The sequence below is a fragment of the Gigantopelta aegis genome, chromosome 7 (assembly GCF_016097555.1).
Source record: "Gigantopelta aegis isolate Gae_Host chromosome 7, Gae_host_genome, whole genome shotgun sequence".
Classification (NCBI taxonomy): Eukaryota; Metazoa; Mollusca; class Gastropoda; order Neomphalida; family Peltospiridae; genus Gigantopelta; species Gigantopelta aegis.
In genome coordinates, this window is record NC_054705.1 from 25938309 (window position 1) to 25961128 (window position 22820).

The 22820-nt window shown below is 39.6% G+C and overlaps 1 long non-coding RNA gene across 1 annotated transcript in view; it reads right to left on the bottom strand.

The window, feature by feature from the left end:
• Positions 1–490: 490 nt before the first annotated feature.
• Positions 491–22820, bottom strand: part of LOC121376765 — a 30968-nt gene continuing 8638 nt past the window's right edge. Inside the window, exon 2 of the long non-coding RNA XR_005958522.1 lies at positions 491–527. This is a non-coding gene — a long non-coding RNA (uncharacterized LOC121376765). The remainder of the gene's footprint in view (positions 528–22820) is intronic.

Genomic DNA, 22820 nt, shown 5'->3' on the forward strand with positions numbered 1-22820 from the left:
CCCTCCACAGTTGCAAGGCGATCTTGTATTATACTTCGACAGTGATTATCTTTGTAGTAATATACCGGCATCGGTGGCGTCGTGGCAGGTCATCGGTCTACAGGCTGGTAGGTACTGGGTTCGGATCCCAGTCGAGGCATAGGATTTTTGATCCAGATACCGACTCCAAACCCTGAGTGAGTGCTCCGCAAGGCTCAATGGGTAGGTGTAAACCACTTGCACCGACCAGTGATCCATAACTGGTTCAACAAAGGCCATGGTTTGTGCTATCCTGCCTGTGGGAAGCGCAAACAAAAGATCCCTTGCTGCTAATCGGAAGAGTAGCCCTCTCAAAATCTGTGGTTCTTAACCATATGTCTGACGCCATATAACCGTAAATAAAATGTGTTGAGTGCGTCGTTAAATAAAACACTTCTTTCTTTCTTTCTTTGTAGTAATATGTATGCATGTTGTGTGTGTGTGTGTGTGTGTGTGTGTGTGAATATATATATATATATATATATATATATATATATATATATATATACCTTCTGCCCACTTCTTCTCACCGATCTGAAAAGTTTTCAGATGATGATGATGATAACTAGTTTAACGTGCCCATATACCACTAGGGTTTCGAACACGCCCATCCCAAGTCCGACCTCCGATAAGATCGGTGGCCTGACTCGGGATGGAGGGAGGTTTCAGACGTACAATGTCACCTTCTAAGGGAGGTAAATCTTTGGCATTTTTGTTGTACAGTCTTGCTTGTTTTTTCTGATGATCATGTAGCTTCATTCTTTCATTTTCTATGTTGATTAATGGTTTGAGAAGATTCTGTGAGGTAGGAAGTAGAGTTCTGGTTCTTCTATTAAAGAATCATTGTACAGGACTTGTTCCTGTCGCCTGGGTAGGAGTGTTGCTGGGTAGGAGTGTTGCGGTAGTTCAGCAATGCAAGAAACTGGTCTTGTTCTTTGTTCTTTCTCAGAAGAGATTTTGCAGTCTTGACAGCAGACTCTGCTTTTCCATTAGCTCTGCTGTTGTAGGGACTAGTGGTTCAATGTTCAAAATCCCATTCTTTGGAGAAGTTTGCAAATGATGTGAACTGAGGTCCACTGTCACTTTTAACGATACAGGGACAACCATAGCAAAGTGCAATTTAAGTTTTCTGATGACCGTTGATGATTTTGTTCTCGAGTCTGTCAATTTCCCAGTAACTGCTCAAGTAGTCTACAGTTACCAGAAAGTCTTTTCCATCATGCTCGAATAGATCTATACCGATTTTCTCTCACTGATGAGAAGGAAGTTCATGGCTCATAAGTGTCTCTTTTGGTTGTGAGGTCTTATATGTACAATAAGGTTTCACAAGTCGAGATGTAATGCTTAATGTCAGCAGACATGCCGGGCCAAAATAAGCATTCTCTGGCTCTTTTCAGACGTCCGTCCTTCAATTCCAGCATGGGACGAGTGGATTGCGGTTTTCATTTCTGGTCGCATGGTAAAAGGCACAACAAGTCTTTCACGTTTGAAAATCAGACCATCTTGAACAGACATCTCATCACGGAAACTGTAGTATGGTGTAAGTTCAGCAGCTAACTTTTGTTTGTCATCAGGCCATCCATGTACGATTACAGACTTCAGCTTCTGAAGACAATCATCTTTGTCAGTCTCTCTTGAGTTTTAGAAGTCTTTCATCTCTGATTGGTAAGAAACTCACCATATTCACATGCTCTAAGTCTTCTTGCATATTTTATGAGGTGGTCAGGTAGGCTCTGGAGAGGGTGTCAGCGAGGTACATCTCCGTACCCCTCTTATATCTGACAGTAATGTCATAGCCTTGAATACGTAGCATCATACCTTGCAGACGTCTTGGGGTTGCAGAAAGAGGTTTCTGTAGAATTGCTTCCAAAGGCTTGTGGTCACTTTCAACATTTGTGTGTCGACCAAATGTATACTGGTGGAATTTCTCCAATGAAAACACAATAGCCAACATTTCTTTTTCTGTTTGCGCATGTGTATCGAGTTTCTGTCTTTGTCAAGACACGACTGGCATAAGCAATTAGCTGGCCATCTTGCATCAAGACAGTAACCCAGTCCTTTCTGGCTAGCATCACACCAGGGTTGAAAATTAACATGAAAATCATGGTCGCCAGCAGGGCCAGTTGAAGAAAAGTCTTACTGGCCCTTCTCAAATTCACCTAGCCCTCCAATTATCACATTGAAATTCAACGGCACAGCCAAAATCAAAATATGGGTGGCAGTCCTCTTTGTATTGTGCAAGAGAGGGTAAAATCTCCAGTAACCGATTTCCTCTGGAGTAGCTGTCCTCCTCCAGACGAACCATGCACACGGGTGCGTTTAATTTGGATATTGTAAATGCTACAGAAGTAGACTACTAATAAAATAAATATCGAAAGAAAAATAAATCTGTAAAAAACTATATTTTAACAAAATGCTCTATGTATTTAGTTCTCATATTACAAAGCTTAAAAAACATACTGGTACTTATAACTATTGTCATATAGTAGCTCTACTAGATACTTATGGCGTATCCAGTCCATTCCAATAAGCCGACGACTTCCAGATTAAAAATAAAAAAATGCAGTGTCTTCGATACGTTTTGACACCTGGCCCAAAGCCACAGAAGCTAAGTCTGGTGCTGTCAAAATATAGAGCATGTTCTTTGTCTTCTGCTGCCAGACACTGTGCGTTTTGTCATATTCGATTCAGTTTCAGTATCTTTCTTTTCAACTCGCCAGACCCTAAAATGGATGATCGCCCAACGGACTATCTTTGTAAAATACTTAGTCGCCCTTAGCCAATGCTAATTTTCAACCCTGTCACACTGAATAGTAAATTCATGCTCAGGGTTATAGTACACCAGAACAGGAGCTTCAGTTACAAGTTTCTAGACAGCTTTGAAGGCTTTGATCATCATGAGTAGGTGTCCAGTTCCATACCACATCAGCACGTGTCAGTTTTCTGATAGGTTAAAGAACATCAGATAGCTTAGGCAAAAACTTTGCCAGGTAGTTTACAAAACCACAGAGACGATGGACATCTTCAACGTTTTCAGGTTTCTTCATATTTAGGATAGCATCAACTTTCTCGGGATCAATCTTAAGGCCTTCACTGGTTACCTTGTGACCCAGAAAGGTTATTTCACTTTTTCGGATTTGAGCTTTATCTTTATTCAGCTTCATTCCCACACATCTGTTGAGCAAGGCAGTGGGATTCTTGTCATGGTCTTCTGTAGCAGATTCTAGGTCTTCACCAAATCCATAGATAATGACATCATCAGACACACCGAACACCCAATCAAGACCTTGCAGTACAGCATTCAGATGTTTCTGGAAGAGTTCTGAACTCACAGAGGTTCCAAAGGGCAGCCTTTTCCATCGATACCGGCCAAATGGTGTCTGGAATGTAGTAAGAAGACTAGATTCTTCATCTAGAAGTACATGCCAGTAAGCAGAGCTAAGATCAAGTTTTGAGAAAACGTTTGCATTTGCTAGCTTAGACAAGATGTCATCCATTACAGGTAGAGGATAGCGTTCACGCTTTAAAGCCTTATTCAGTGGACGAGGATCAAGACAGATCCGAAGATCACCTGATTTCTTTGTAGCAACTACCATACGGTTGGTCCAATCCAAAGGTTGATCAACAGGACTAATGACATCTCTTTCAGTCAATCTGTCAAGCTCTGTTTTGACACGAGTTTTCATAACGATACGTACTCGAACAGCAGCAGAAGTCACAGGAGTAACAGTAGAGTCTATCTCGAAGTACGCAATTGTAGGTATGTTGCCTTGTTTATCATCAAAAACATCTGCAAAAGTTGTGAAAATATCCACAGTTTCAGAAGGGACACCAAGTTTCGCCACACTCTCGAATTTGTTGTAATTGACAGTTGTAAGACCCATGGCCTCGGATGTTTGCTTTCCTAACAATGGGATCAGGTTTTCAGCAACAACAAAGAATTCAATAGAGTACTTCTTCCTAGTCTTTGGATTGCGGAGAGTTATTCTTGTCTTCCCTTTTGGCTGTAGAACTGTCTTGTTCCACATATGAAGTGACGTCTTGCACGAGATAAGAGTAGAAGTATTTTTGATATGCTTTTCAGGAATGACGTTCACAGATGCACCACAGTCAATCTGGAATGTGACAGGTTTCTCGTTGATCAGCATCTCTGCCTTAATTAGCTTCTGTTGTCTGTTACTGAGAGAAGTTGTTCAGAATCAGAATCAGAATCAGAATTAATATGAATATTCTCCAGCAGATGGATATTCTTACGTTCTCGTGTCATAGGACATAATACCAAGAACGATGCGGTCTCTCATTAGACTGTCTCTCATACATTCACAAAACTTGCAAGTCTTTGACAATGTGCGCAGTGCAGCAACATAATCTGCAAGAGGTTCTGCAGCACTTTGGTTTCGACTGTTAAACACATAGCGTTCATATGTCTCATTAATCTTTCCCACAAATTGAGCATAAAAACCATCAATAATATCTTGCAGTGTGTGTGGATCTGGTAGGTGCATTCCATTATACAGAGTCAATGCTTCTGGTCCAACAGTGTGTAGGAATAAAGCACATTGATATTCAGCTGTTTAACTATCTACCGTATATCTTTGCCTATAAGTCAAATTGTTTTCACCCAAAATTTATTTTATAACTTGGGGGTCGACTTATAAGAGGGTAAAAGAATTTCACCCAAAAATATTACCATTTTGGGGATTATTTTACAAGTTTTATTGTTGAATTATGCCCTGTATTTATACTAAAATATGTTAATTTGACAAGTTTATTTTTTATAACCTTTTTTTTTAGCATTAGACCGGTTTTTTGCTTTGCGAAAAGGTGTGCGATCTCACTCACATGCCTAGACAGCTGTCCACTTATTGTCCGAACCAAATTGTTAACAACTACGAAAAATTACTCTCCTACCTTTAATTGCCGTTAGATTTCCTCCAAAGTTTGTCCAGACAGAAATCTTGAAAAAAACATTACAATGACACAGATTCCACATACCAGATGGTAACTATGTCACCTATATCGACTTCGCTGAGAGCGCATTGGGCAAAAAGCATGTAATTTTGTGTCAGCTGCCATTTCGACTTCTTTTTTTTAATATTCTGTAAGAGGGGTGAAAGCATAGGACTTAATCAACGTCATAACATGTTATGATATAAAAGCAAACGTGATGACGTCGTATTATGTATTATTATTATTATTATTATTATTTGGGTGTTTTTTTTAATGATACCACTAGAGATAATTGATTTCATATTAATTGTGTCACATACTTTGGAGGCTTTGACCCCTCTTGAAGAGTATTCCATAAACAAGCAACATGGCAGACGGCAGAAAACTGCATGTATTTTTCCCTGTGCAATCTCAGCAAAGACGATATCGGCGACATCGTTGCAGTCTCGTGTGTGGAATCTGTATATTTGTAGTGGTTTTTTTGCGATTTGTGTCTGGACAAACTTTGGAGGAAATCTAACGGCAATTAAAGGTAGGAGAGTAATTTTTTGTAGTTGTTAAGAATTTGGTTCGGACAATAGTTAAAATAACAGCCATCACTAATAGCAAAAATGTAAACAATACTAACTACCTGTAGCCTGAATTTATTTTGAAATCTGGTCACTGGCATTAATCTTTATTCAAACAATCTTTTGTCGATGATTAGCTTCATGAATATTACTGAGCTTTCCCTTAAAATAGCTTAAAGTCCGAACCAAATTGTTAACAACTACAATAAATTACTCTACCTTTAATTACCGTTACATTTCCCCCCAATATTGTCCAGACACAAGTTGTAAAAAACCCATTACAGTGACACAGATTCCACATATGAGACTGTAACGATGTCGCCAGTATCGACTTCGCTGAGATAACATAGGGCAAAATACATGCAATTTTCGACCGTCTGCCATTTTGTTGTTTTTATGGAATACTCTTCAAGAGGGGTGAAAGCCTCCAAAGTATGTGACATAATTAATATAAAATCAATGATCTCTAGTGGTATCATTAAAAAAATAAAAATAATAATAATAAAATTAATATGACGTCACCACGTTTGCTTTTATATCATAACATGATATGACGTTGTTAGATTAAGTCATATCCTTTCACCCCTCTTAGAGAATATTCCATAAAAAGTCAATACATGCTTTTTGCCTTATGCGATCTCAGCGAAGTCGATATAGGTGACATGGTTATCATCTAGTATGTGGAATCTGTGTCACTGTAAAGGTTTTTTTCAAGATTTCTGTCTGGACAAAATGTGGGTAAAATCTAGCGAAAAATAAAGGTAGGAGAGCAATATTTCGTAGTTTTAACATTTTGATTCGGACAGTAGACTGGTCTATGCAGTTCACTAGAGCAATAGGGACACACATCATTTGGTACAAAAACCAGTGGACTTTCCAGAGTTATCCTCCTTACATATATTAATATGGCGGCAAAACGTGATTAACTGATGATACTATCACAGTGTCATTTACCACCTCAAGGCAGACCTGCACAACACACGTAACGCTGACAATACAATGTAGCAATAAACAGAGTAAGACTTATCAATTAACAACCGGCGGCTAATTACGCCAGAAATGTCAATCAGCAATGAATATAGTAAACAAATTAACAGGGATAAACTTAAACACGGCAGCTAGGTACGCCAATCAACTATACATTAATTAAACAAAATGAAGGGTTTATACTGATAGGCGACACACACACACACAAAACATTACCTAGACAGTATGTCGCCATTAGCAGTATAACCTTTAATCAAGCAATAAGACCTTTACGTAACCATATTTAAGCAAGACGCAAATGTGCTTCAGACAGACACATCTCATTCCGCAATAAAGACGATATACGCTCGATTCATTCTCTCTTCATTTTATAACTAGGTATGTCATTTTAACTATATATTTCGTACAATGTTTATTTTTATGCAATTATTATCTATGTCGATCTCACATTCATGTTTATATATGTCTATGCTGTAACACATACCTTAGAACATAACATGTGTTAATGGTTACACGCCTTATGCGTTAGTTACACGCACGTATAAATGGTAACATGCCTTATATACACAGATGTTACTTATCTATTCATACTACTTATTATTACAATGAATAAGCATTTATTATTACATTTCATGGCAAATGTAATATTTCTATTTGTTAGTCAAAACGTATGTATTGCAATGTAGAGACACACATCTGATTCCACAATAAAGACGATATACGCTCGATTCATTCTCTCTTCATTTTATAACTAGGCTGACACCAGTTGCTCCCTACTACATCCCCCAGAGTAGTTATTACAAAGAAAGGTAACTCGAAAAACAAGACGGTTACAAGTGGTGGAGATGCTTCCGATCCCGACCAATGAACGGAGCCAGCCCAATAAACTACAGCGAGAAGCTTCGACGGAATCATACAGACATATCAACAAGAACATCACCACCAGCAACAACAACAACGCTATATCCGGAAATAATTACACAGCCATCATCATCAACAACGGTTACGACCAACACTCAGACACTTCCGTCGTCATCCACAACTACAACGCACAATTTGTCATCGCTTCCTACGATACCAACAACACAAGGAGGTTCTGACACGATGGCGCATGTTAAACTCGAAAAATGTTCAGGTAGCCAAGATCCCACAACTTGGTGGAATGACTTTACAAGCTTAACAGCGCTAAATGTATATACTAATGAACGAGCGTGCCTGCTATTGCCGTTCTATTTAGAAGGCTCAGCAAAGGTGTGGCACCAAGATCTCACCGATGACGTTAAAAAACACCTGGCATGTGTTAATGGTTACACGCATTATGCGTTAGTTACACGCACGTATGAATGGTAACATGCCTTATATACACAGATGTTACTTGTTAATGGTTACACGCCTTATGCGTTATTACACGCACGTATAAATGGTAACATGTCTTATATACACAGATGTTACTTATTATCTATTCATACTACTTATTATTACAATGAATAAACATTTATTATTACATTTCATGGCAAATGTAATATTTCTATTGTTAGTCAAAACGTATGTATTGCAATGTAGAGACACACATTGATTTCCCAATAAAGACGACATACGCTCGATTCATTCTCTCTTCATTTTATAACTAGGCTGACTCCAGTTGCTCCCTACTACATCCCCCAGAGTAGTTATTACTAACAAAAGTAACCCGAAAAACAAGACGGTTTCAATACTTTCAATTTTATTGTAGTAATCTGTTGTCAGTGTTGATAAATAAAGTTGTTGTCAGTGAACAAAACCATGCTGTACAGTGCCATACGGTAACAGTCAAACAGCTTTCACTATCTACTAAGTGAATATTTTGTTTTGATGCTATGTAGTTTGATTGAAATATTGCCATGTACAAAACGTGAAAATCGAAGTTTGTAAAATAATTTCCTCTTTTTTCAAATATCGTACATTTGTGTTCTCATGTGCAGAAAATAAGAAATACTTCAATGTTTATAAGTTGTTTTTCATGGGTCGACATATAAACGGGTCAATAAAAAAATACGTTTTCAGGGCTTGAAATTAGGGACTCGACTTATAGCCGAGATCGACTGTCTAGACACAGTGTCTGGGGACAGCCTAAACATACACCTGCCAATCAGGAACCACAGGTACAGGTCACAGAAAGAAAAGACCAATTAACCAGGAAAATACTCCGATTATTATTTCAGTACATGGGTTAATTTATGTACAAAACATAATACAGTTATTTCAACACTTTGACAATGGTGGTTTATTTTGTATTGAAAAATAATATATAATTGTTGCTGGCTTACTGGGATGGCTATTATTACAGAACATTGCGATGCATCCGCAAAAATCAGGTATGTTTTGTTTCTTCAGTTCGAAGACTAATTCCTGACGTGACACGTTAGGTATTACGTAACCACCAGCTCGCCAGAGGGCGTATTCACTGAGATGATACAAAATGGCTGCGCCCATTATATATAATAGCCGTCACATTTAAGTGTTTTATTAATTAACTAAACGATTATAGGCCTACTTGTTGATATTAAGCAATAGTGTGAATTATAATATGTATAAGTTGACTATGCATACCAGGCCAAATGCCTTAATTGTCCCCTCCTTTAAAAAATAGCAGAAATCCAGTTATTTTCTAGCAAAATATCAACTATTACATCAAATTATTTTTCCAAATTGAAATCAAATTCACCTCTTTTTTTTTTTAATTTGCAGTTGGCGAATTTGGGGAGTGCTAGGGCTACAACCTCATATAGTTAATCAGTGTTTGTCTCGGCAGAGCTTCGAACAAATACCGATTATTCTTGCCCACTGGACAGGGTTATCAGCTCTTGCACGGTCTAAGACAAATCATTCTGACCCGAGGGCTAAACGATTTCTGCATACACGTGACGTCATAACTCATGTTTTACGACGATTGACGTCATAACTCATGGTTGTTTTTTTTAGAATTCTGTTTGCCATTTAACGTTGTATAATTGTTTTAAAAATATTTAAACAAATTAATATTTTCAACTTTATATTTATTGGTAAGCTGTTGTATTTTATGTCGTATAATGTGACTATATTTTTTCGCGTATGATTAAAGGAGTTAGTAGGTGAACTTTTTACGAATCGTTCAACAATAAACAAAACGTATGTAGCTTACAAAATTAATGTTTTGTTACTGTAATTAATGGGCAAGAAAAAGAATCAGTGATCATTGTGAGGTATAGATAAGGGTATTGCAACCCTCGGGACAAAGTGTTTTTGTCAGGGCCTCGGTAAACCTTGGCCCTCACAAAAAACATTTTGTCCATCATGTTGAAATTGCCTTATTTTTATCTCACAACGGTAATAGATTCTATTAACATAGACTCGGTTGATATTTTCCATATTTAGAAACACTTGTAACAAATCCTCTATATATTCTTTCAAAAATCTAACAAGGATGACAGACAGTTTATATTGAATTAAATCTCCATATTGACAAAGATATGGCTGCTGTTCTAATAGCTTTGCAATGAATATTTTCTCTGAACTTTATATTATATGTTTAGGATTCTCAAAGAAACCACTGTTTAAATTGAGTGGTGACACATTACAATTTTGATGATCTTGACTTAAAGGCATACTCTCATGGATTTAAGGACCTTATTTCTCTAAAAAATTGATAATAACTAAAAATTACATTAATTGTTGGAAACCAAATCTAGCTATTACATCACCTTAACTGAACCATGATGGAGTGAAATCCATGTCAACCCTCTCAGCAATTTTAGTTTTTGAATTATGGACCATTCCCATAATTCAATTATTTTTACAAAATATCATTAATAAATGGAGTATGGTGGTTATGAAGATAACTGAATAAAGTGCATTTAGGGACAAATCAAATTATTTTTGTTCAGGTAATACTTTGTTAGACTATTAAATAGGTCAGTGGTCTGTGACAATATGCTTTAATTCTGCAAAGATTATACGTGGGATCACTGGCCTCGGTGATGTTCAGGTTAGGCCTTTAGACAAAAAGGCCTGTAGGTACAGGGTTCACAGCCCAGTACCGGTTACCATCCAAAGAAAATTTTATAGACTCAATGGGTAGGTGTAAGATCAATGCACCTTCTTCTTTCTCACTAACCGCCAACAACTAACCCACTTTCCTGGACAGACAGCCCAGATAGCCGGGGTGTGAGTGTGTGTGTCTCCAGGACTGGGTGCTTGAACCTTAATTGGATATAAGAACGAAAATAAAGTTGCAATGCAGTATACATGGGATCAATTAATTAATTAATAAGAGAGAGAGAGAGAGAGAGAGAGAGAGAGAGAGAGAGAGAGAGAGAGAGAGAGAGAGAGAGAGAGAGAGAAACACTTGTAACTATGAGAATGCACCTTTAAGGAAAGAATCTTTTATTTAACAATGCACTCAACTCATTTTATTTACAGTTATAAGGCGATGGACATATGGTTAAGGACCACACATATATTGAAGGAGGAAAACTGCTGTCGCCACTTCATGGGATACTCGTTTTGATTAGCAGCAAGGGATCTTTTATATGCAGGGTAGTACATACCTTTGACACGAGAAGTCCCTTGAACTTAAGAAGCCAAAGATACAATGCTGGCAGTGTGCTTGATTTGGACTGACTAAATCCTTTCTTGCTCTGAATAATTAAAAAACAAAAACAGAAATCATACTTTACTTAGATTTTATTGTTTAGATTATCAATTTCCATACATTCGAACTGTTTTTGGTCATCCTGATGTTTTTAATATCCCAAAATGCATTTCTCATATTTTTAAAAATGCACATGCCTCCGAGAGGTAATAACAGTTATGGAGTCGAGTTTTAGTCCATTTTTAGAGGGTATTTCACCATTTCAAAGTGACAGACTCATGTTTCACTCAAGTGTAACTTTATCCAAATGTGTTACAGGTTTGTAGATTAACTAAACATAGTGTTAATTTTCATGGGCTGAAACTAGGGTATGTCCCTGTAAAGAGAATTTCCCTTTTCAACGTCACAGACTCATGTTTCACTCTGTTGTAACTTTATAGAAATGTGTTACAGTTTTGTAGATCAACTTGTAACATGTACAAAATGGTGCCACATATGTGGTTGACTCTGTTTACGTCAACCGGCCTCGGTGTCGTCGTGGTTAGGCCATCGGTCTACAGGCTGGTAGGTACTGGGTTCGGATCCCAGTCGAGGCATGGGATTTTTAATCCAGATACCAACTCCAAACCCTGAGTGAGTGCCCCGCAAGGCTCAATGGGTAGGTGTAAACCACTTGCACCGACCAGTGATCCATAACTGGTTCAACAAAGGCCATGGTTTGTGCTATCCTGCCTGTGGGAAGCGCAAATAAAAGGTCCCTTGCTGCTAATCGGAAAGAGTAGCCCATGTAGTGGCGACAGCGGGTTTCCTCTCAAAATCTGTGTAGTCTTTAACCATATGTCTGACGCCATATAACCGTAAATAAAATGTGTTGAGTGCGTCGTTAAATAAAACATTTCAAAAAAAAATTCTGTTTACGTCAAATGTCAGCTTACTGTACGAAAATTAAATATACCAGTCATTTGTATTTTTTCGACAATTCCCCCCATTGCCACAGCCTTCAAAACTCTGTCACTATACTCAGGTGAATTAACCTGGTACAGGACGTTCTCTCCTGGTAGAGCTATATCAACATGTGTTCGTTTTTTGAGTCCACATGGTGTCGGTGGATGACGCCATTTTGAAACGCTTCGACAGACGATTGGTTCATCGAACAAATCTCAACGCAACGCAGACGCAGATTGGCGCACACGGTGCGTTTTCAATCGGATCCGTCTGCGTTCATCCGTTCAATGTCAAACATCTTTGATTTCTGAAAATGCATCGCAGCGTTAAAAAACGCAACGCAGCCGCAAATGAGCATAGTCACACACGGTGCGTTTTTACTGCGTTCATCCGATTTTTGCCGGACTGCGATTTTTAACGCACCTCGCTGCGTTTTTTATCGCTCGTGTGCGCCGGCTTTTACTCTTCCACATTTAAATTGTCAAACGTATCTGTAACTGAATGACGTCAATCGATAGGAAGAGTCCATCATCGGGGTAACGGAATTGGAAGTAAATTTTCAAAACTAGTTATATGAAAAATACTATTGTGTATTTGAACCAATTTTTATTTATATAGACGCAAAAATAACAACAACAACATAGTGCTTTAAACTGAAAGTAATACCAATGAACCACTTTTTAGATGGAAGAACATTAAAAAAAACCCCTTCAAATACCCTGCAATATGGAACGGTCTAAAATGTAAACTTGTAAAAGTTTTTGTTGATAAAACAGATTTAGATATATTCATTTTTATTTATTGTGCTACCTTGCTAAAGGGGCGTTCTCATTATGCGATTAGTCGTTTTTAGGGTGGAGTGTGTGTGTGTGTGTGTGTGTGTGTGTGTGTGTGTGTGTGTACATACCTACGCTCGTGTGCTGGTGTGTTTATATGACAATGTATAAGCTGTCACCCCCTTGCAATCCAGTGACCCCTGCAATGCACGTGCTATGAACAGTCAACAGAGTGCAATGACGAAGTTGGAATATCAAGTTCAGCCTGACCGAGCAGAAAAACGTCCGCTAGATTGGTTTAAGCGCTTCACGTTAAACCAAATGGCCACGTCGGGAACCAATCAAATAGTTCGCAAACGTTAACGAAACGCTTGCCTGTTGAATTTTGGATTGGGAATTTACATATATACTGACACACAATGAAAACACAAAACAGATATTTTTCAATATTTTGTTGTGATTAATGAAAAATATATTTATTGGACTTAAAATAACAATTTATGAGAGGAAGCCATTGATTGGTACTTTTGTCTGGGTTTTAATCCTGGTTTTGTTCTCGTTACACATACAATAGCAGAAACAGAAAATGGTGTGAAATGCGTTCACTACATGCTCAGTCATGCTGCATGCAATGCACGTGAAATGCCAGTATGTGGACACATAAAAGTCGCATAACGGTGTCATATTCCTCGTCACATTAAGAATGTCACGACTCAGAGAAGAACAAAGGGAACGGGCGTTGAGCATGGTTCAAGGGGGGACTTCGCAAAGCCAAGTTGCTAGGACCTTCAGAGTCCATCCATCAACTATTGGACGACTTGTTGAACGTCATCTACAGATAGGGAGTGTCCGTGATCGACCTCGACCTGGTCAACGTCCCGTTACGACCCCACGGCAAAATCGGCAGATTCGACGACACCACCTCCGAGACCGGTTCAGAACTGCGACGATGACAGCAAGCAACACGATAGGACGTCATGGAAGGCATATCCATCCGATGACGGTCATCCGTCGACTGGACTCGGATGCAGACGCCCGTACAACGGTAACATCATGACACCGCGACATTGTGCTGCGAGACTACAGTTTGCTCTCCAGAATAGTTATCATCCACCAGCCTATTACCGGAGCATTGTTTTCTCAGATGAGTCCCGTTTCTCTGTCTCCTTTGCCGATGGAAGAGCACGTGTGTACAGGAGACTCTATGACCGGTACACTGACGGATGTGTGATGGAACGTGATCGATTTGGCGGCGGTTGTCTGATGGTATGGGGGAGGGGGGTAATCAACTGTGATTTCAGGAGTGATCTCAACATTGTCCACGATGCCCTTACAGCCCAGCGTTATGTTGACGTTATTCTAAGACCAGTTCTCCAGCCACTTTTGCGCCGTCACCGAAGACCAGATGGTCCCCTTCTGTTTCAACAAGGCAATGCCCGTCCACATATTACAATAATTACCCAGGCATTCCTGCAACAAGCCGGTATCACCGTTATGAACTGGCTCGCCGTTTCACCGGATTTGAACCCAATTGAACACGTGGGATCAGTTAGGACGTCGTGTACGTCACCGTCAGCCACCACCGCGTAACGTCGCTGAGCTTGCACAGGCGTTGCAGGAGGAGTGGAGGAACATTCTTGTGGCTTATTTGAGATGTTTGTGCCAATCCTTTCCCCGTCATCTTCACGCATGCTCACGGGCCAATGGTGGACACACCAGATACTGATCTTGATGGGGGGGGGGGGGGGGGGGGGGGGGGGGGGGGGGGGGGGAACTTTTCGATTACGAATGCAACTCGATTACTGATGATAACTGGCCATGTTTCCATGTGAATGTATCTCATGAATACCAGTCATTAATGTCATATTACATTATCCATCAATTCATTAATAGTTTGTCGTTATTTGCAATGAAAAGTTGTTTTTGCGTTTTCATTGTGTGCCAGTATATTTCCGACCATGCCCAATAGAGCTGAGATTCAGATACTTTAGTAATAACGGTGTAGTTACTGTTTTAATATTTACTTTTAATCTGTTTTCAGTATATTTTATTTTTTACAATAAGGAAAAAATACATTTAAAAAAAAAAATCAAATGCCGCAGAGAATGAAAAACTCCGCGGCAATCTCCACGGCATTGCCGATTGCCGCGGGAAATTACAGAGATTGTCCATATGTATCAACTAACCAAGCCTCGATCGATCAAAATAGAAAATCAGGCTGAAAAGAGTTTTTAAAGTATGTTTGTCCCTTGTACAGTAGCACCGGCCTCGGTGGCGTCGTGGTTAGGCCATCGGTCTACAGGCTGGTAGGTACTGGGTGCGGATCCCAGTCGAGGCATGGGATTTTTAATCCAGATACCGACTCAAAACCCTGAGTGAGTGCTTCGCAAGGCTCAATGGGTAGGTATAAACCACTTGCACCGACCAGTGATCCATAACTGGTTCAACAAAGGTCATGGTTTGTGCTATCCTGCTTGTGGGAAGCGCAAATAAAAAATCCCTTGCTGCTTGTCGTAAAAGAGTAGCCTATGTGACCGTTTCTAAAAAAAACCAGTGTCAGAATGACCATATGTTTGATAAGATGACCGATGATAAGATAAAAAAATCAATGTGCTCTAGTGCTCTCGTCGTTAAATAAAACAAACTTTAACTTTGTACAGTAGCGGTAATTCTAGTATTGCATACAGAAACCATATCCAAACGTTATAATTGATTAAAACATGTATAAACGAAGAGACTAAACTTGACAGATCGGTAATGACTGTCGTCTACAATAGTTTTGTCTATATTTAGTTAAAAGTCACATGACTGACACTATTATGGGTGGGGGGGGGGGGGGGGGTATGGAAGGCTGTATGTGTACGATTCACAACTGTTATTGAGAAACAACATTAGTCGATTTTTCTTCTTTTTTTCCAGCCACCTATGAAATTTGTTAGCAAAAGAAAACCATTTTTTTTATATTCATAAAGCCGTTAATACTAGCATGACTGTTTACAAAATATCTAAAAAAACAAAGGAACTTTCTAATCTCGAACACAGTGGTGCTGGTCGACAACCAATGTTCATCAAAAACGTGAAGATATATTCATAATTAATTTCGTTGACAAGATGTTGTGTTCTTGTTGCCTCAATTTTATGACGAATGTGGTCTTCCATACATTCTACGTTTGTGACGTTCACATGGGACGGATTTCGATAGTGTTAATTGTTTTCTTTTTCTTTTTACAAATATTCACTTCCTGGTACGAATTTTACATTCATTGACAACAAAGGTAAGTAATTACAAATATTTTATTATTATTTTACTTTGTATTGGATAACAAAAAACAATGATATCGTTAAATGTATCCGGTTGTTCGACTGAACATGCACAGTAGCGATTTCCTGTTAATAGGACGGAATTCGATAGGTCCAGGATATATTTTAATTTGATCTCACTACACAGATGTCATCTGTCATTGAAACTCATGTTGAACTGCCCAATTTCAAATGAAGGAAAGACGGAAGGAAGGAAATGCTTTATTTAACGACGCACTCAACACATTTTATTTACGGTTATATAGAGGAAACCCGCTGTCGCCACTTCATGGGCTACTCTTTTTCGATCAGCAGCAAGGGATTTTTTTATATGCACCATGTGACCATCCCATAGACAGGATAACACATACTACGGCCTTTGGTGTACCAATGGGCCCACCGACGGGGATCGATCCCAAACCGACCGCGCATCAAGCGAGCGATTTACCACTGGGCTACGTCTCGCCCCATCTTCAACATTTATTTTTACTCCAAAATTGAGAACATTTCCGTCTCAGTTGTTTGCAATATGACCGCATCTGGCTGTAGTACCGGTGGTTCATTAAAGGAGGGGACAATTAAGGCATTTGGCCTGGTATGCATATTCAACAATATATAATGCACATTATTGTTTAATATCAACAAGTATAATCGTATAGTTAATTAACAAAACGGTTAAATGTGGCGGCTATTATATATAATGGGCGCAGCCATTTTGTACCATCCCAGTGACTACGCCCTCATACCTGATCTTTGCGAATGAATCACAATGTTCTGTAATAATAGCCATCCCGGTAAGCCAGCAACAATTATATATTATTTTTCAATACAAAATAAACCACCATTGTCAAAGTGTTGAAATAACTGTATTATGTTTTATACATAAATTAACCCATGTACTGAAATAATAATCGGAGTGTTTTCTTTGTTAATTGGTCTTTTCTTTCTGTGGCCTGTACCCGAGGTTCCTGATTAGCAGGTGTATATTTAGACGGTCCCCAGACACTGTGTCTAGACAAACTAAAAAGTCGTGCCTCTTTTATTAAGATCACAGGGTATTGTGTGATAACCGCACACGGATACCCCTCAAATCGTAATAGCATTACCAGCCGTTCTGCTTTATTACTGTCAGTAATTCTGTAAAACCCTTGATTAAGTAGACTTTCCCATCTAAAATCACAAAACGACCAAATAAATGAATGAATGTTTAACGACACCCCAGTACGAAAAACACATCGGCTATTGGGTGTCAAACTATAGTAATGCAAACAAATAAAGTGATGATCAACATCAATATAAAAATTCAAGATTTTAATTGTATCTCGAAGAAAACAAGGGGATTTGTGCTGTATTGGCCATTCTCAAACGTCGTCACAAAGAAAAGAAAAGTATCACTTGGGTATCGTGAGTGGTAGTTTTTGCTCGAACGATCGCAACATTACAATATCTTAAAACTGTTGTAAGCTATGACGTCACAACGACGACTGCCATAGCGTTTTATAATATTGTAGTGCTAAGATAGCTTCAAAAATCTGTAGCCTAGGTCAACTACAAACGCAACGGCCTACACTAATAGGCCTAATAATATGCATTTTTTCTTTGGATTTAAAAAAAAAAAAAAATACTATAACTCCATTTCGTTCTATTAATGCAAATTGAAATATATTTAGTTAAATAGTTTATTATTCTATCAAGTCATTAATGTTGTTTTACAAGTCAGGTTGATGAAAGCAAAGCGCCTTGTCGTAAATTAGAGCGTTTGTTTACACTGTGCACAGAGGAGATGGATGGAGGTTCCATTAGACCAAATCAATTCCTATTGCAGCAATAGAAAGTGTGGCACCTCACATCTAATCTAGCTGCAAGAAAATGGGGGGGGGGGGGGGGGGGGGGGGGGGGGGGTGGGGTGTCACGTATCATTTAAGAGATTTAATTTATGTTTTTAATAGCAACCGTCATTTTTGCTGAAAATAGCAGTTCCATTTTTGGGGGTACCCATTAGTTTCAACCTCTGGTATATACTGCATAACAACTATAACAAATAAAAGTGTATTTATTTATTGTCAATGGATAATAGTATTTGCACAAATAATCAATGTCACATATTACTACCAATCACACCCACAGCTGCTTTTACTCCGTAAATATTTGACGGTGCACGTCGAACCGTGACACGGTACTCTCTTCTTTGGTACTATGCAACCTGGAGCTGACGTCACTTCGCCCCAAGCTATACCACCGGACGTCACAAAAACGAAACAAAATGGCTGCCCCTGCAAACGCGCCTTGGAAACCCGCTACATTTTTTTTTAGCAAGGGATTGTTTATATGTACCATCCCACAGACAGGATATCACATACCATGGTCTTTTTGTATACCCGCCGATGGGGATCGATCCTAGATTGACCGCACATTTCCAAAAAACACCTTTTTAGGTCTAAGTAATGAATAAAAATAACATATAGTCTTGAAAAATGTTACGTAAATCGAACACAGTACCCTCTTCCTCTACCCCTAGAGCGTTATATAATTAGTAACACCCCCTTACATGTAACGCGTATGCCAACAGCTGGCCACTGTCAAAATTTCAAGGCAAATCCCCCACTCACCGACCCCTGGAAAGGCGTTGTACCATACCTCTATGGATATAATTATGTTTTGGAGATATGAGACGACCCCTCAATCAAGACAGTTAAATTTTTTCAAAAATTGCGAAATCTCACGTGATTTCTTGTTGGGGAATTCTATACTTGTGGATGATGGGCTTGGCTTTCGAATAGAGCGGACGTGTTTTGGAGAGCTCCGCAGCTAGAGACTTGCTGTGGGTACTTGTCTGAAGATTTTCACAAGTTTCAAACAGACTGACTGTGTAAGTTACTTCTATAATGTAGTACGTGCAAACTTGATCTCTGTCTGCTGTTAAAAACTACATATTTATATTTAAAACAAAACTTCATATATTAAGAACATGTAACTGAACTGAGCGTACCCAAGCCCCAACCCTAGTTTGTTAGTCGACTATCTCAAGTTGTTACAACTGGTGAATATAGCTCACAATCCATATGCATTAACCTTTCTGCGTTTATACCGGTTTATACCAGTTCTCATCTTGACTAAACATGAACAAAAGTAACGACAAAAGGGACAAAAGAAAAAAACTTGACAGCAGTGATTCGAGCCATAATAATTCACCGCAAGAAACACCCCGTCAAGTAAGGAAGTAAAAAAGCCGGAAAGTAAGAGAGTGAAATCAACAGAGCAAATTAAAGACCAGTCAAGTATTGTGTCATTCACAACTGTAAGTGCGACTGCCAGTAATGAACAGGTACAGACAACGTTACAAAACATAATGCTGTAACTGAGGCGGCTTACAGAGCAACAGCAAGCATTGAATTTAAAACTCTCCGAATCCATATCAAAAGAAGATCTGAAAAAACACCTAGAAATTATGAAAATTGATAGTTGTGCTAAACTAGATGAAAAAATTTATAAACTGGAAAACAGAATGTTTAGCCTTGAACAAAAAAACGATAAGTTAAAAACTGAAAACGTTCAGCTCAAAAAACGAATTGAAACCACTGAGCGAAGAGTAAATGAGTTTGAATTTCCTGCAAAGCTGGCACTAACACGCACAAATAATTTGGAACAGTACACGAGAAAAGACAGTATCAGGTTATTCGGGGTCGCTGATGAGAACAAAGAAGAAACATCGGATGTCACTATAGACAAGTCGCTGGGGGTTCTCATGTCCATTGGGATGGATGTTTCCGTCCTTCATGTAAGCATCGCCCACAGACTGGGTACTTTTCACCAAGACAAACCACGGCCTATCATTCTAAAATTCATAGCGAGGAGACATAAAATACAAGCATTAAAAAACCGTCGTAAACTTAAAGGTACCGGGAAAGGAATCAGCGAGGATTTAACGACTGACAATTACATTTTCCTGCAAAAGGTAAAAACACACGAGAACATTGAGTCGGCATGGACGAGAGACGGCGTCGTGTTTGCCAAAATATGGTCGGACGGCAGAATCAAACGTATTACCTCAATGGCTGACTGTCAACAGTAACCGAATGTGCCTTACGTTATCCCGTGTACTGTATGTTGTTATATTCTTCAAAACATATTACTGTTCTAAATTAATATCCAGTTATTTATTTATTATTCTTTCACTCATTCGTTCGTTCGTTCATTCATCCATTTCCCATATATATGTGTGTGTGTATGTATGTTTGTGTGTAATTATGTACGTGTGTTTATGTGTATATGTACATTGTCTGTATGCGTGTTTATATGTGAGGATAGATGCATGTGTGTTATTCGTGTATATTTGTGAAAGTGTGTTCATATATGTGTAGCGGTGGGGTTTTGCATGAATAGTGCTTACATAGGCTAAAGTCCATGAAAAAAACATTATGGCGTTAGAGTACTCGCGCACAAACCCAAGCGCGTGCAACTATGTGTTAGGCAATCAGTTGATTGAGTGAGTTGGCGTCCAGATACGCTTGTGAGTCGATATGTACGAAAGAAAGAAAGAAGTGTTTTATTTAACGACGCACTCAACACATTTTATTTACGGTTATATGGCGTCAGACATGTGGTTAAGGACCACACAGATTTTTTTTTTTTTAGAGGAAACCCGCTGTCGCCACATAGGCTACTCTTTTACGACAGGCAGCAAGGGATCTTTTATTTGCGCTTCCCACAGGCAGGATAGCACAAACCATGGCCTTTGTTGAACCAGTTATGGATCACTGGTCGGTGCAAGTGGTTTACACCTACCCATTGAGCCTTGCGGAGCACTCACTCAGGGTTTGGAGTCGGTATCTGGATTAAAAATTCCATGCCTCGACTGGGATCCGAACCCAGTACCTACCAGCCTGTAGACCGATGGCCTGCCACGACGCCTGCCACGACGCCACCGAGGCCGGTCCGATATGTACGAGAGCATGGCGCAAATATCAGTGCAGTAAAATCGTTTAATCCTATAATGTGGACAGGTATACGTTTATATGTGTTTATGTATGTATATACTACTCAAAAGAATTTAAGGGTCAAAAATGTATAACCAAATAAGTTTCAGAGTGTATTAGATTGATGATGTAAACTACACCAAATTTTTTATTTATTGTTCCATATTTACAAAAAAACACAAATAAACGTCACTGTATACAAGAAAGTCACATGACATGCTGTCAAAGTTGAAGGTTGTCAAACATGGATTTTACACATTAGAACATTCGTTTAATAGTGTGTGAATCCACCCCTGGCGCGAATACACTCGACACATCGTTGCCTCATGCTGTTGATCAGACGTCTGAAGAACACTTGGGGAATGGCCTGCCACTCTGCCATAAGAAGTTGACCCAGATCATGAAGGTTGACCGGAGGGGCATGGTTATCCCGAACTCTCCTGCCTAATTCGTCCCAGCCGTTCTCTATTGGGGCCAAGTCAGGCGAATATGCTGGCCAATTCATCCTGGCGATACCTTGTTGTCTGAGAAAGTCCGTTACCACCCTGGCGCGGTGGGGTCTGGCATTGTCATCCTGCAGAACTGCCCCGCCGCCAATCTGCTGAAGGCCTGGGAGAACCAACGGCCGGATAATCTCATTCAGATAGCGGATTCCATTCAGATTGCCATCCACCACATAGAGGGGGGTCCTGTGGTGGATAGAGATGCCGCCCCACACCATGACGCTGCCACCACCGAACCGGTGACGTTGTCTAACGTTAACGTCAGCGAAGCGCTCCCCAGGACGTCTGTAGACACGAACCCCGAACCCGACCGTCGTTGAACTGGAGACTAAACCTGGACTCATCAGTGAACATCACTCGACCCCACTGAACACGTTGCCACCGCAGATGAAGTGTGCACTAGTGACGTCTGGCCGTTCTGACGTGGTAGGAGTGGTGGTCGAACAGCCTGGCGACGGCAGCGTAGATTATTGGCTCTCAGACGATTGCGTATGGTTTGATCAGACACTCGAGTTCCAGTCGCAGTCCGCAGATTGTCACGTAATCGGCATGCAGTGGTTGTGCGTTGACGTAGAGCCATATTGGTGATGTAGCGGTCCTCTCTATTTGTAGTGCTTCGGGGTCTTCCCGAACGTGGACGATTTCGAACAGAATTCGTTGCTTGGTACCGTTGCCACAGTCGGCCAACGACACTCTGACTGACACCAAGTCTCAGAGCAACATTTCTTTGCGTATTGCCATCCTGAAGCCAAGCAATAGCCCTTCCTCAATCTTCGATAGTCAGTTGACGTCGTACCATTGTCGAATTTGGAGTGTGCACCGTACACGAACGCAAGCTCCAATTATACGGAAATTCAGCATTGGGAACATGGAATACACATGCAAAGCGTGCAAATGAAGCGCTTTGTGAAAAAGCAAGTTATGGGCACTTAGCAGACCTTTCGCTTTCGCCCTAATTTACGTGCAAATGTAAGCATGTTTTCGCCATTAGAACTAGTCGACAGTGTCAATGACAGTGGATTTTAATTCATTTATGGGTTGCTTAGACCCACTTTCGTCAAAATGGAACAATACCATGTGTGACATTATGGTCTAGCTAATATAATTGACATTCAGAAAATAATGTCGAAAATATCGTCTGACCCTTAAATTCTTTTGAGTAGTATATATACATGGAGGAAGAAAAA